At 42.9% G+C, this 13,437-nt stretch overlaps 1 protein-coding gene across 6 annotated transcripts in view; it reads left to right on the top strand.

Annotated features, from left to right (window-relative positions):
• The window catches only part of SHF (Src homology 2 domain containing F), a 475,778-nt gene that overhangs the window by 70,065 nt on the left and 392,276 nt on the right, over positions 1-13,437 (top strand). The gene's annotated exons all lie outside the window — the stretch shown is intronic.

Raw genomic sequence — 13,437 nt, 5'->3', positions numbered from 1 at the left:
ACTGTCATTGTCAAATGGCCTAAAAAAATATGAGGCATTGACTCTGAGACCACTCCTAAGACACTGAATCGATTTCGTTCTGTAAAAGGTTTAAAGCTTTGAAATGCAGACTTGAAGATCACATAACCTTTGTTTATGAGAGGATTGTAACAACAAGAGCAAGTTATGTTATGGCCATTATTAAGAGGAACTGTGATCTACAATATAAAGAAGCCTTTAGTTCTACCACCCCAGGAGGAGGTGGAACATTATATTTCTCACTGTTATGACCTGTAATGCTAGCTTTCATCAAAGGATTTACTACATCTTGCCTTGGCTTGGAACCTCCCGAGTAGTGATTTGCAACTTATTATTTTTTTTTTTCTCATTTGAGAGCTGTCTTTCATATATTAGTATATAGGGCCTGATTCAGAAGTGGACGCAGTTCCGATGTTTGCACAGTTGAGCGATGATTTGTTACTGTGTGTCCCTGGAAAAAAATCAAACACTAAAAACCCCCACGGTGCATATGATATCCTGAATGTGGGGGTAATTCAGACCTGATCGCTGGGCATCGATTTTTGCAGCCCTGCGATCAGATAGTCGCTGCCTACAGGGGGAGTGTATTTTAGCTGTGCAAGTGTGCGAACACGTGTAGCAGAGCTGCACACTAATTTTGTGCAGTCTCTGTGCAGCTCAGGACTTAGCCGCTGCGATCACTTCAGTCTGTCCTGGACCGGAATTGATGTCAGACACCCTCTCTTCCAACGATTGGACACGCCTGCGTTTTTCCAGACACTCCCTGAAAACGGTCAGTTGCCACCCACAAACGCCCTCTTTCTGTCAATCTCCTTGCGATCGCCCGTGCAAATGGATCCTTCGCACAAACCCATCGCTGAGTGGTGATCCGCTTTGTAGCCATGTGACGTGGCATACGCATGCGCAATTTGGCTCTGATCACCCGCTGTGCGAAAATGCACTGCAGCGATCAGGTCTGAATTACCCCCTATGTGCAGAGACTGCTTTTGCATTAGGAGACGCTTGCAGTAGAGCTGGCGGTGCACAAACATGGGCATCCCTGGGTAGTGACTGGGAGTTGGCCATCTCATGGAAATGTTATGGGTCGCAATTAGACGTTTATAGTCATAGAGGCCATATTTATAGGAATTACTAAGGAAACTCTGAGCACTGTCCTTGGACAATGAAAGTGGGCTTCGGCATTTGTGCCCTCTGGCGCATGCTTCCATGAGCGGAAGGTTACCATTAGCATTTGCTGTTCCTGCAAACCAGTAGCATCCACCTCCTGAATCAGGCTTGGGGAATCACGCTTATGTTTCGTGTGGATTCTCTATTGCCCATATGCGCACATTGTGATGGTTACCTTTACCCCTTGGATGAAACGTCGCTTCATCACTAAAAATGAAATGCGGTGAGAAGCTATCATCTTCCATGTTCCGTTTCATTACATCACTAAATTCTACACACTTTCCTGCACAAAGGGGCTGTTGCAGCCGGTGTGGCCTCATGACTAAATGTCACCTTAACACATGTCAGACAGTTGTATGAGGGATCCCAAGTTCTTGGCTTGCATCATGAGTGGAATTGCGTAGGCTAAGAAGAATACTCTCTTGAATTCTTCACACGTTTTCCTCTAAAGTGCGTGATTGCCCTGAGCTCTTCCCCTTACATAAACGGCCTGTTTCCTCAAAGTGACAAAACCATTGACGAATGCTCTTTGGCATTGGTGGATCAATGCCAAAACTCGCTTGAAATGCACACTGCACCGCAATTACTCTTGCTGAACAGTGGAATGCCTTGTGTTGCGGGGTAATCATCTTGCAGATGACTGAGGCGAAGGGCTGTTGGTGCACTGGAAGAGGCATTTGAAACTTTTGCTCGTGCCTCATATCACTGGTCTGTCTACCCCCTCCCTCTAGATTGTAAGCTCCCTGGAGCCGTGCCCTCTTACCTCCTGTTTGCACAACCCTCTTCTCTCGCACTTCAATTACAATTTTCTCCTACTCAGCGACTGTCTACACCCACATCTCCTCTTACTCGTTATTGTTTATCTCTTCCAGCAGCTGCCTGGATAAGATAAATGATAATGAGCAAGAGGAGATGCTCCTTTTGCTTTCTTATATCTCGGCTGTTTTGTGTACTGAGAATTTGTGGTGCTAATTCTTACCTGTGCTCTGTTATTGTTTTTCAGTTACTGTAATGTTAACTTCTGTGTACCCTGTATTGTTCTAATGTACGGTGCTACAAAACACTACTGGCGCCTTAACCATGTACTACCCTTTAAAGCAGTGCCAGATTAAGGTCCTAATGGGCCTGGAGCTGTCATTTATGAAAGGCCTACTGTGCACCGCTGTAGGGGTGTGTGACTACTGATATGGGGGTGTAGTCTGTGCAGTGTAGTGTGGATAGCACCATGGAGGGCATAGCTACCCACCTACCTAACTATGGTTTAATTTTTTGTTTTGCGAGCCAATTAACCTACCAGTATATATTTGGATTGTTGGAGGAAACCGGAGTACCTGGAGGAAACTCATGCAGGTACGGGGAGAATATACAAACTCCACACAGTTAGGGCTGTGGTGGGAATCAAACCCATGACCTTAGTGCTGTAAGGCAGTAATGCTAACCATTACACCATCCGTAGACCTGTTGGTGGCGGCAGTCCAAGTCACATGGGACTTTTTCTCCCAGAACATTTAAAAAAATAAAATCCTACACCCGCTCCCCGCACACACTACACTACACTACACTACTGCTATCCCTGCACCCGCTCCCTGCACACACTACACCACCGCTAACCCTGCACCCGCTCCCCTCACACACACTATACGACTGCTAACCCTGTACCCACTCCCCGCACACTCTACCGCTAACCCTGCACCCGCTCCCCACACACACTACACCACTGCTAACCTTGCACCCGCTCCCCGCACACACTACACCGCCGCTAACCCTGCACACACTACTGCTAACCCTGCACCTGCTCCCGGCACACACACACTGTACGACTGCTAACCCTGCACCCACTCCCCGCACACACTACTGCTAACCCTGCACCCGCTTCCTGCACACACTACACCACTGCTAACCCTGCACCCGCTCCCCGCACACACTACACTACTGCTAACCCTGCACCCGCTCCCCGCACACACTACTGCTAACCCTGCACCCGCTTACTGCACACACACTGAACGATAGCTAACCCTGCACCCCGCTCCCCACACTTCCGAAAACAGGCTAAAACATATAACCACCTCCTTATGCGTGGACCCGGTGTACCTGAGTAGGTCCAGATATCATTGCCTGCAGCCGCGGTCTGCGGAGTATGTGCCGCTAGGCCACGCCCCCTTGTCATAGTCCGCTTCCCCTGTCCTCCCGGTAACAGATGACATCACCGGGAGGCGGAGCTTAAACGCATACAACACTAAGAGGTGGGGCTTAAGTGCAGGGGGCAGGGCTCAAGTAGTAAGAGTTTCATTCATAGGCATTCCGTGGTTGTAGATATATAGTTATTTCAAATCTGGTCCGTCTTTTTGAAATACCCTGTATTTACATAATGAAATGGCCAACAGGTAATAAAGAAAGTTTACCCGGAGCAAGTCTCCGACGTTGTGGTAGTCAAATGGCACATGCCTGGATTAATTATTTAGAAGTCCATTGTGGATTCAGAGTCTCTCCCTCTCCCCCCAGTGCTATAAAGGTTAGACCTAGCATTCAGCACAAGCTATTTGCCAGTGTTTACTTGTATCACTACTAAACAACATGCTCCAATATTCTCTCTTATGTACTGATATTGGCTGTGCATCCTGACTACTTCGCTCTTTTATACTGATACTTTACTGTGTACCAGACCTGGCTACGAATACCGGTACTTACTGTTGCATATCTCTTTATACCTGTTGATACTGTGTGCCAGAGCTTGCAATGGAACTTAACTCACTGGAAAAGTCCCAGCTCCACATTGCCCCTTCGTTCCATTTCTTCATCAAAAATCCGCAAACCTAGTTTTTTTTCAGTGATTTTGGATAAATAAGAATTCCATTAATGCTCCGATTTACAGCTAGGTGATTAAACCACTTTTCATATACTGTATGTACAATCATTATATTGAGGATAGGTAACATTATTATTATTACTCAGTCTAGCCAAGTAAATGTTTTTAATATTTTTTAAATCCTTTAATGCTATACTTTAATAGCATACTGTAGTAATTTTTTTTGAGCTATAGAGAGAATTCTTCAAAAACACACACTCACAAAATTATTTGTTCGTTTTATATTCCTTAGTAGAGGTTTTAAAAATAGTATTTGTTTTTGCTTTATTGTTTAAAGTATGTGTAAGATTTTAATTATATGTTCTTGGTTCTATATCTGCAAATGTAAGAACTTGCTAGCACATGTTGTAATATTGGTGCTGTTTTGCAATAATTAGTACAGTTTCTAGGGACTATTTACCTATCTATAAATATGAATTAGTAAATCTCACAAAACACTGTTTCCTACTACATCAACTTTTTTTTTACTTGTGTTCTGTGCTGAAAATTACAAGTCAGCAAGCAAGATAATAGCACTGCACCTTTCCTTTCTCTTTACCTGCATAAATGGCATAGTGTGTCATTGGAACAGGGTGTAGCTTCCTGCCCTAAGGCTTTAAAGCGTTCAAACATTCTTTGTCCTTGTATTATGTTCAGTAACTGATATTTTCAAAATATTTGGGCCTTTTCTTCCCCCATTCTCTCCTTTTATTTTAAGGTGTGGGATCTAGGATAGGAAACACAGATAGCAAGTTGCAGGTTAGGGCATAATACAATTTCAGATTAAAAAAAAAAAAAGTGTGCATGTACATATATGTATGTAAGTGTGTGTGTATATGTGTGACAGAATAAGCACGTTTTGATGAGATTTACTTGTGCATAGTCTCCCGAGTGCCACCTCCCTCCAAATGGTGTGTGTGTGTATGAATGAATGTGTGTGTGTGTGTGTATGTATATGTGTGTGTGTGTGTGTGTGTATATATATATATATATATATATATATATATATATATATATATATATATATATATATATAATGTACCGTATATACTCGATTATAGGCCGACTTTTTCAGCACGTTTGTTTGTGCTGAAAAAGCCACCTCGGCTTATAATCGAGTCAGCGTTGAGGGACACAGAGAGCGCAGCGCGCGGCTCTCCTGTGTCCCTCCTGCATCTCCAGCAGCAGCGGCGTCTGAGTGTTAAAGGAAGTGCACGAACCTGCACTTCCTTTAACACACGCCACTGCCGCCCGAGATGCAGGAGGGACACAGGAGAGCCGCGCGCTGCGCTCTCCGTGTCCCTCATTCAGAAGACAGCGCGGGAGCGACGGAGGGTAAGTATCTGGCACTGTGGGGCATATCAGGTACTGTGGGGCATATCAGGCACATCTGGCACTGTGGGGCATATCAGGCACTGTGGGGCATATCAGGCACATCTGGCACTGTGGGGCATATCAGGCACATCTGGCACTGTGGGTCATATCAGGCACTGTGGGGCATATCAGGCACATCTGGCACTGTGGGGCATATCTGGCACATCTGGCACTGTGAGGCATATCAGGCACTGTGGGGCATATCAGGCACATCTGGCACTGTGGGGCATATCTGGCACATCTGGCACTGTGGGGCATATCAGGCACTGTGGGGCATATCAGGCACATCTGGCACTGTGGGGCACATCTGGCACTGTGGGGCATATCTGGCACTGTGGGGCATATCAGGCATATCTGGCACTGTGGGGGCATATCTGGCACTGTGGGGGCATATCTGGCAGTATGAGGGCATATCTGGCACTGAGGGCTGTGTACGGCTAGAGCTGCATTTCCCACCCTAGGCTTATACTCGAGTGAATAAGTTTTCCCAGGTTTTTGGGGTAAAATTAGGTGCCTCGGCTTATATACGGGTCGACTTATACTCGAGTATATACGGTATATATATATAAATAATATGTATGTAATATAGTGGTTTTCTGTGGTTATTAAGGTCATGATTGACACAGACATTTTTTATAGTATGAAGTGCATACTCTAAACCCCAGAGAATGCCTTTTACTGTAGACTTTTCCTTGCAGCTCCTGATGGTGTGCGGAAAAGTGCCACATTACCAGGGTTTACCCACACGTTTAGCTACAGAGGCTCTGTGGCTTAACGCGTGGGGTTTACCCTGCTGATTGAATTGATGACTGCAGGTAATTAGCTGTAGGGCAGGCATGTCCAAACTGCGGCCCTCCAGCTGTTGTGAAACTACATATCCCAGCATGCCCTGACACAGTTTTGCTATCAGAGAATGCTAAAGCTGTGTCAGGGCATGCTGGGATGTGTAGTTTCTCAACAGCTGGAGGGCTGCAGTTTGGACATGCCTGCTGTAGGGTAAACTCTGCAGCTGATTGAATTTCCCCGTTGGTCTCTGTGTTCTGTCACTGGCCTAGGGCAGTAGGGTTAAGCTGGTGCTTTGCTGGCCCAGCCTGAAAGGATATGGTAATGTGTGACCCTAGTTTTGAGTTCTACATCCAAAAAAAAGTGCATCATTTATAAATAATAAAGTATTGTAGATGAATATCTTTAAAAAAAAAATTGTAAAAAAAGGTTGCCTAATGCTTAATGGGCCTACTTACTAAAACAAGTTAATAAGGCTGGTTTTCCACGATCACTTTATACAGCATTAGAAAATCCACATCAATATGGTTTATTAATACAATCTCACTAAGCAGCTGAGTGCCACTGCCACTCGCTGCTTTCTCCAGGCTAACCACATGGGATATGCCCGTTCATGTATGCGCAGTGTTACTTAGAGCTCAGACTTGGCCTTTCAGTTCCACTACTTCATTAAAAAAAAAAAAAAAAATGCTCCCCCCCTTTGATAAACCAATTATTGCCTAGTGAGAGAAGTGATAGATGGGTGGCTGCTTTCCTGTTCACTGTTAAATGCTTTAGACCAACATTACTCAATTGGAGCTCTGTAGTACAGACCAAATTATCTGTCCGTTAAATGTTTCTATTGTGCTTGTACTCCTTTCCCATCAATGCTGCCCTAGTGCGGGAATGTTAAATTGTGCTGGTTATAATGCTTTACTGGTTGAATTACTACTGCAACTATTTTGTAAATACAGAATATGTTCATGTAGCAGGGAGGCAAATTTAAACTACTTAGGTTTGGTTAAAATTTTAAATCTTAAGAAACACAAACTTTAGGCGTGTTGAGGCATAACCTGGATCTAGAGTTTTGTGGTAGTCTTAGATCTGTCATCAGAGCAGACGACGACAGTTGAGTAGGGAGGATACCAATATAACTTCCTCTCTTGTGGAAATATTATGCTGAGTTAACTCGCTAAAGCTTCCAGGAAGCGTCTTGTATTTTCCTGTAAAGAAGTCGTTTGGAGGTCAATATGGCAAGGTGTGGCTTACCCTTTCACATCCAGATAGATGACATCACTCTGAAACACTTTTTCTAATACTTTAGGCTGGGTGAAAAGCTGCCAAAAAAAAAGCACTAATAAGTGTCTTGTACTGTGATGTGTGTGTGTGTGTGTGTGTGTGTGTGTGTGTGTCTGGTTATTTTTGTATTGTTTTTTCTTTATTTTTTTTTTAATTAGCAGTTTGTCATTTTTAGCTCTCCTTTTACATCATAAATGTACTTCCCATATTGAAGTATATTGAGAAGTTCATGAGCTGCTTTCTTTCAGTCCACATACACTCCAATCAGTGGTTTTATCTAATTAACCTAATAAACACCTTTTGAAAAATGTTACTTTGGGGGAAACACTGATCCGAGCTACATCCTAGAACGCAGCATTGGATCAACTATGACACCATGCAGTCACGCAAGCCAGCTGCTGCAGTTCCCAGGAAGAGGCCAGTAAATCTGTGATGGTGATCCAGGCTTTGTCAAATGGCATTAAACAATCAATTGCTGACAGTTTGATGCCACACTGCATTGGCCGTTGTAGACCAGTACTGTACATGTGGTATCCGTTCTCTAGGTCGACCACACTTAGGTCGACATGACAAAAAGTCGACATGAGTTTTTCAGTTTTTGAACTTTTTCATACTTTACGATCCACGTGCACTACAATTGAGAACGGTAACCTGTGCAGAGTGCAGCGGTAGCAGAGCAGGTCACCTTACCCAAAGCATGGCGAGCGAATCGAGCCATGCGAGGGGACACGGTGCACTAATTGGGGTTCCCGGTTACTTTACAAAGAAAACGACACTGGTTTTAAAAAAACAACAAAAATAACTCATGTTGACCTAATGCTTGTGTCAACCTAGTTACTGTCGACCTAGACACTGTCAACCTAAGTCTGGTTGACCCTATGATCCACACCCGTATATGTACAGTACAGTTGCGACGCATGTGCCAAGTACTAAATATCGTTACTTTGCTGCATGCAATACTACAGCGTTTTATCTGAATCAGGCTCGGTGTAAGATTTACTACAGATTTCTGCCCCATTTGCTATACTTTATTAAAGAATAAAGCTGCTGCATAGAAAAAATGTAATGGATCTTTATATTCTATTAGAAACAGAGCTTTCTTACTAGAAAGAAAACATATATCACTATCACTCAAATCTGTTTTACTTGTTCAAAGAGATTTATTGGCAGGTACTCTTTGTTTTAGGAGTGTGAGTATAAACATCCAGTGCATGCCCAAGCCAGTAAATATATGTAGCACTTTTATTTGTGTCTAATACAAGCGTTCATTACATTGTTTGTGCCTTTGTACAAACAATGTAGGGTGGAGTTGATGGTTTTAATGTGTTGTTGAGTTTTTTTTTTTTTTTTTTTTTAATTCTCCAACATGTAGCACTTGGCTTTCATTTTCTAAACCTCCGTTAGCTATTCTCCCATCCTTTAAATTCACCTTTTTTCACTGACACTTGGCACACCTCCTGCTTACTCTGCAACCTTGCACCCCATTTGTCTGCTCCCCACGCTCACTCTGTGTCTTCCCATTGATCTTTTTCAGAAAATAAGCTCTTGAGCAAAGGGCCCTCTCTCCTCGTCTTATGAGTACATACTCATGCATTCTGTGATTATAAATCTGTCAATTTATTTACTGGCTATATACTGTTCATTGCATATCCATTTATCCCTGTATGCTGCCGATATACATCGCTATGGAAAGCTTGCGCTAATACAGTATTTAATTTATAGTTTGGATCTTTAATGGAGGTTGTTCCTGTACATAATTGTGGCTATTTAGGGTAATGTATATAATTGAGAGGGTATACGTTCAAGATTCCAGCTGTCAGGATCCTCGCAGCCAAAACAGTGATGCCGGAATCCCGACACCTGTCAGAACATCAACGTCTGAATCGAAAACAGGTCAGGATCCAGATGCCTGAATCCCAAATGTAAGTATAGCTAGGGGGTTATGGATAGGCTGCGGGAAGGGGGGTAGGGATAGGCACCACCAGGGGGTGGGGGTTAGGGTTATTCACGGAGGGTTAGGGTTAGGTTGTGGTAAGAGAGGGTTAGGGTTGGGAGGGGGGGGGGGGGGGGGCGGTTGAATAGTTACCTCTTCCCTGTCGGGATTTTGACTATTGGGATGCCAGCGTCGGTATTGTGACTGTTGGCATCACGCGTACCGATCCCATTGAGAGTGCTATGCTAATCCACTGTACAGTATACATGGAGTGGTGAATTGGTAAAATAATATGGGTCACACAGAGTATAAAAACATAGGAATACATTTCAGCATTGAAAAGAAATGGAAAGTTTGTGATGCAGTGTGAAAAATAAACCCTCTATATTACTGGCCCCAGTGTACTCTTAAGTACATAAAAGTGGAAAAATTGCATCAGTATATGAGGAAAATAGAAATACCTTTTTAAATATTTATGACAAGCATGTGGTCAGCTGCATGTCTGGTCAGCAAATGCTGCCATGATGAAATGCTTATTTTTATGTGAAGGTCTGGATTCCATCTGCAGCAATGTTAATGTGGCCCTGAAGCTCTCTTATAGTAAATTGAACACTAATGTTAAAGTTGGTTAAGAAAAATAACTCCCACAATGGCTCAGGTACCTCCCAGTTTGGGATCTGATTTAAAGCTCCATATTTGCTTATTTCTTACAGTATAGTAAAGTAAGAAAACCTTGTGCCCTACCTTAATGAAAAACAACCATCTACTGTACACCTCAGCTTTCTAATATAACCAGCCTCTGGTCTAATTAGCCGTGGCATGGTTTCTGGCTGGTCTGCAGTTTAGGAGAATCCCTGTTTCTGGCATCCAGACTTTGGTTTGGCCAGTGGTGACTTCTACTAAAAGCAGAGGCAAAAGATCTGAAAAAAAAAAAAATATATATATATCTGCAGTCCTCCATATGACTCCCAATCAGTACCAGCAAAAAAGTCATAAACGTAGGGAAAAACCCCCCAAAGAAACATAATGAGATGAGGTAATAGGACACCATTCATTTACCTCTGTGATATGTTATGATCTACAGGGGAAAATGAAATAGCCTGCAACTTAACCACTTAACTGATGATTTTTCCCTTTAAAACCGTTCATAACATTGTTTTATTTGACATTTTTAATTTAATATAGTTTTAAAAAGTCTTTTATTTTAAATATTATATTATGCATATCTGCAGAACGGATCGCCTCATCAAAAATTGGTGGACATCGTGGGGCGACGTGCCAGTTAAGTGGTTAAAGAAATTTATTTTCCTAGGTGGCAGTGTTGCTTTAAAACACAATGGATGCTCTCTACATTCTACTTACGGCAGAACTATAACATCTGCAAGTCGCATAGAATACTAGTTTTATATTTTAATTCTAGTGTGTTCTGAGCCAGACAATTTTAAGGATTAGAAAATATCCTCTTAATGATCTGTAGTATTGAGTATTGTTACAGCCCATTTTCTTTCAAGGTTCCTTGTTTTTTTTTTTCTAATGTGTTGGCACATGCTGGGTTAATGAATCAATTCCTTTTCTTTGTGTGAAATAAAAATCATATTTCATTTCGGCTGCCTATTTGATTTTGAATCGACAGCAGTGACAGGAACATTAAACTTAGCCGGGAAAACAGACATACTCTATATTAAGAGTTTCTTGAAACCAACAGCCCTAGGCACTACAAGTAAATAAATTGCAAGCTCAGAAAAATAATCAGACTGGTTTCTGGAATGGGCAGCTGGAAAATAAATTCTGACTCAATAGATTTATACCCAGTTACTTCTCATAATCCTTAAAGTAGATTTGCCCATTTTTCTTTTCTTTATTTGCCTTTTTGTTTGACGCTAATGAAAGTGTTTCTGGGGAATATTCGGTTCACGCAGAGAAGTGAACACATAATTACGTATGCCACTAGTAAGCTTTGGCTTGCTTGACTGGCTGTGCCAAGGAATCTCCCTAATCTGCCTATTGGTAATGCATTTAATGAACGACTGATAAGCAGAGACTTCTAGATTTTAATGATAGTGACAGTTGCATTTGTTTTTCTTTCCTTTCCAGACATGCTAAATTGCATACAAAAGGCTTGACATGTATAGAATGCGAACTAATAGATAATCTCAAGGGCTCCAAGAATCTTTCTAATATGCTAGGGTGTATTGCGTAGAAGCACTCCTTCGAGGACCAGTTTACTAAAACTCTATGCGGTAAAACCCGTCATTTTGTATTGTGTTTTTGCCCGATATTTAAAAGGGCAATGTCTTGCTAGTAGAAGCAGTACCCATTTAAATATCTGGCAGAAACCTGATCTGAAATAATGAGTTTTACAATCTAACTCTTGATAAATAAACCCCTATGTGTCGTTCGTTTGTGCTACCCATTATTATAATAATATTATTATTATTATCCTTTATTTATATGGCACCACAAGGGTTCCGCAGTGCCCAATTACAGAGTACATATGCACATAATCAAAACAGGAAAACAGTTACTTACAGTTGAAGACAATATAGGACAAGTACAGGGTAACTAAGCATAACTACACCAGTAAATTCCAGGTGGCCAAAAAACAGCGTAATTTGGGCAGTTGAGGATTATTAAAGTAAGAAAAGTATAAGCACATGAGGGAAGAGGGCCCTACTCGTGAGAGCTTACATTCTAAGGGGAGGGGTAGACAGACAGGGGTGACACAGATGGGGTACATAGAGAGAGTGGAAAAGAGGGTTAGGATGAGATTTGTCTGGGTTTGGTAAAGAAATGGGTCTTAAGAGCCTGTTTGAAGTTTTGTAGAGAGGGGGAGAGTCTGAGGGGGAGAGGTAAAGAATTACAGAGGAAGGGAGCAGCACATGAAAAAACTTGGAGATAGGAGTGGGAGGAAGTAATCAGAAGACAGGAGAGTCTGCGTGCATTAGCCGAGCGAAGAGGACGGGTGGGAGAGTAAAGATCAGAGATGTAAATGGGAGAGGAGTGGGTGAGTGCTTTGTAAGTGAGTGTGAGAAGTTTGAATTGGATTCTGAAAGGGAAGGGAAGCCAGTGAAGTGCTTGTAGGAGAGGGGAGGTGGACGTAGTGTGTGTGGGGAGGAAGATGAGCCGGGCAGCAGCATTGAGGATAGATTGGAGTGGAGAGAGGTAACTGTCAGGGAGGCCAGTTTGGAGGAGATTACAGTAATCCAGTCTGGAAATAATCAGTGAGTGAATAATGATTTTAGTGGCATCCTGGGTGAGAAAAGGTCTGATCCTGGAAATGTTTTTGAGATGAAAATGACAGGTTTGTGAGAGGTGCTGAATGTGTGGTTTGAAGGAGAGGGATGAGTCAAGGATTACATCAAGACAGCGTACTTGGGGGCTAGAGGAGATAGTTGTGCCATCAATGGATAATGAGATTGTGGGAGGTGAGGTTGTGCGGGAGGGCGGGAAGATGATCAGCTCAGTCTTAGACATGTTGAGTTTAAGAAAGCACTGGGGGACATCCAGGAAGAGATAGCAGAAAGACAGTTAGAGGTACGAGTGAGGAGAACTGTGGAGAGATCAGGGGATGAGACGTAGATTTGAGTGTCATCAGCATAGAGGTGATACTGGAAGTTAAAAGAACTAATGATTTCACCTAAAGAGGACGTATAGAGAGAGAGAGAGAGAGAAAAGGAGAGGACCAAGAACAGAACCTTGGGGGACACCAACAGTTAGTGAAAGTGGGGCGAGGTAGCATCATGAGAGGAGACAGACGGAACGATCAGAGAGGTAGGAGGACAGCCAGGAGAGTGCAGTGTCACGCAGACCAAGAGAGTGAAGGATTTGCAGAAGGAGAGGGTGGTCCACAGTGTCAAAAGCAGCAGAGAGGTCAAGAAGAATAAGCAGAGATTAGTGGCCCTTAGATTTGGCTGCTTGGAGGTCATTGCAGACTTTTGTGAGGGCAGTTTCAGTGGAGTGGAGAGAACGGAAACCAGACTGGAATGGGTCAAGCAGTGAGTGAGAGGAAAGAAAGGCAGTGAGGCGATTATAGACAATA

This window comes from Pseudophryne corroboree, chromosome 6 (genome assembly GCF_028390025.1).
Source record: "Pseudophryne corroboree isolate aPseCor3 chromosome 6, aPseCor3.hap2, whole genome shotgun sequence".
Lineage (NCBI taxonomy): Eukaryota > Metazoa > Chordata > Amphibia > Anura > Myobatrachidae > Pseudophryne > Pseudophryne corroboree.
The sequence above is the reverse complement of the archived record's forward strand: the minus strand, read 5'-3'. Positions and strand labels throughout refer to the sequence as shown.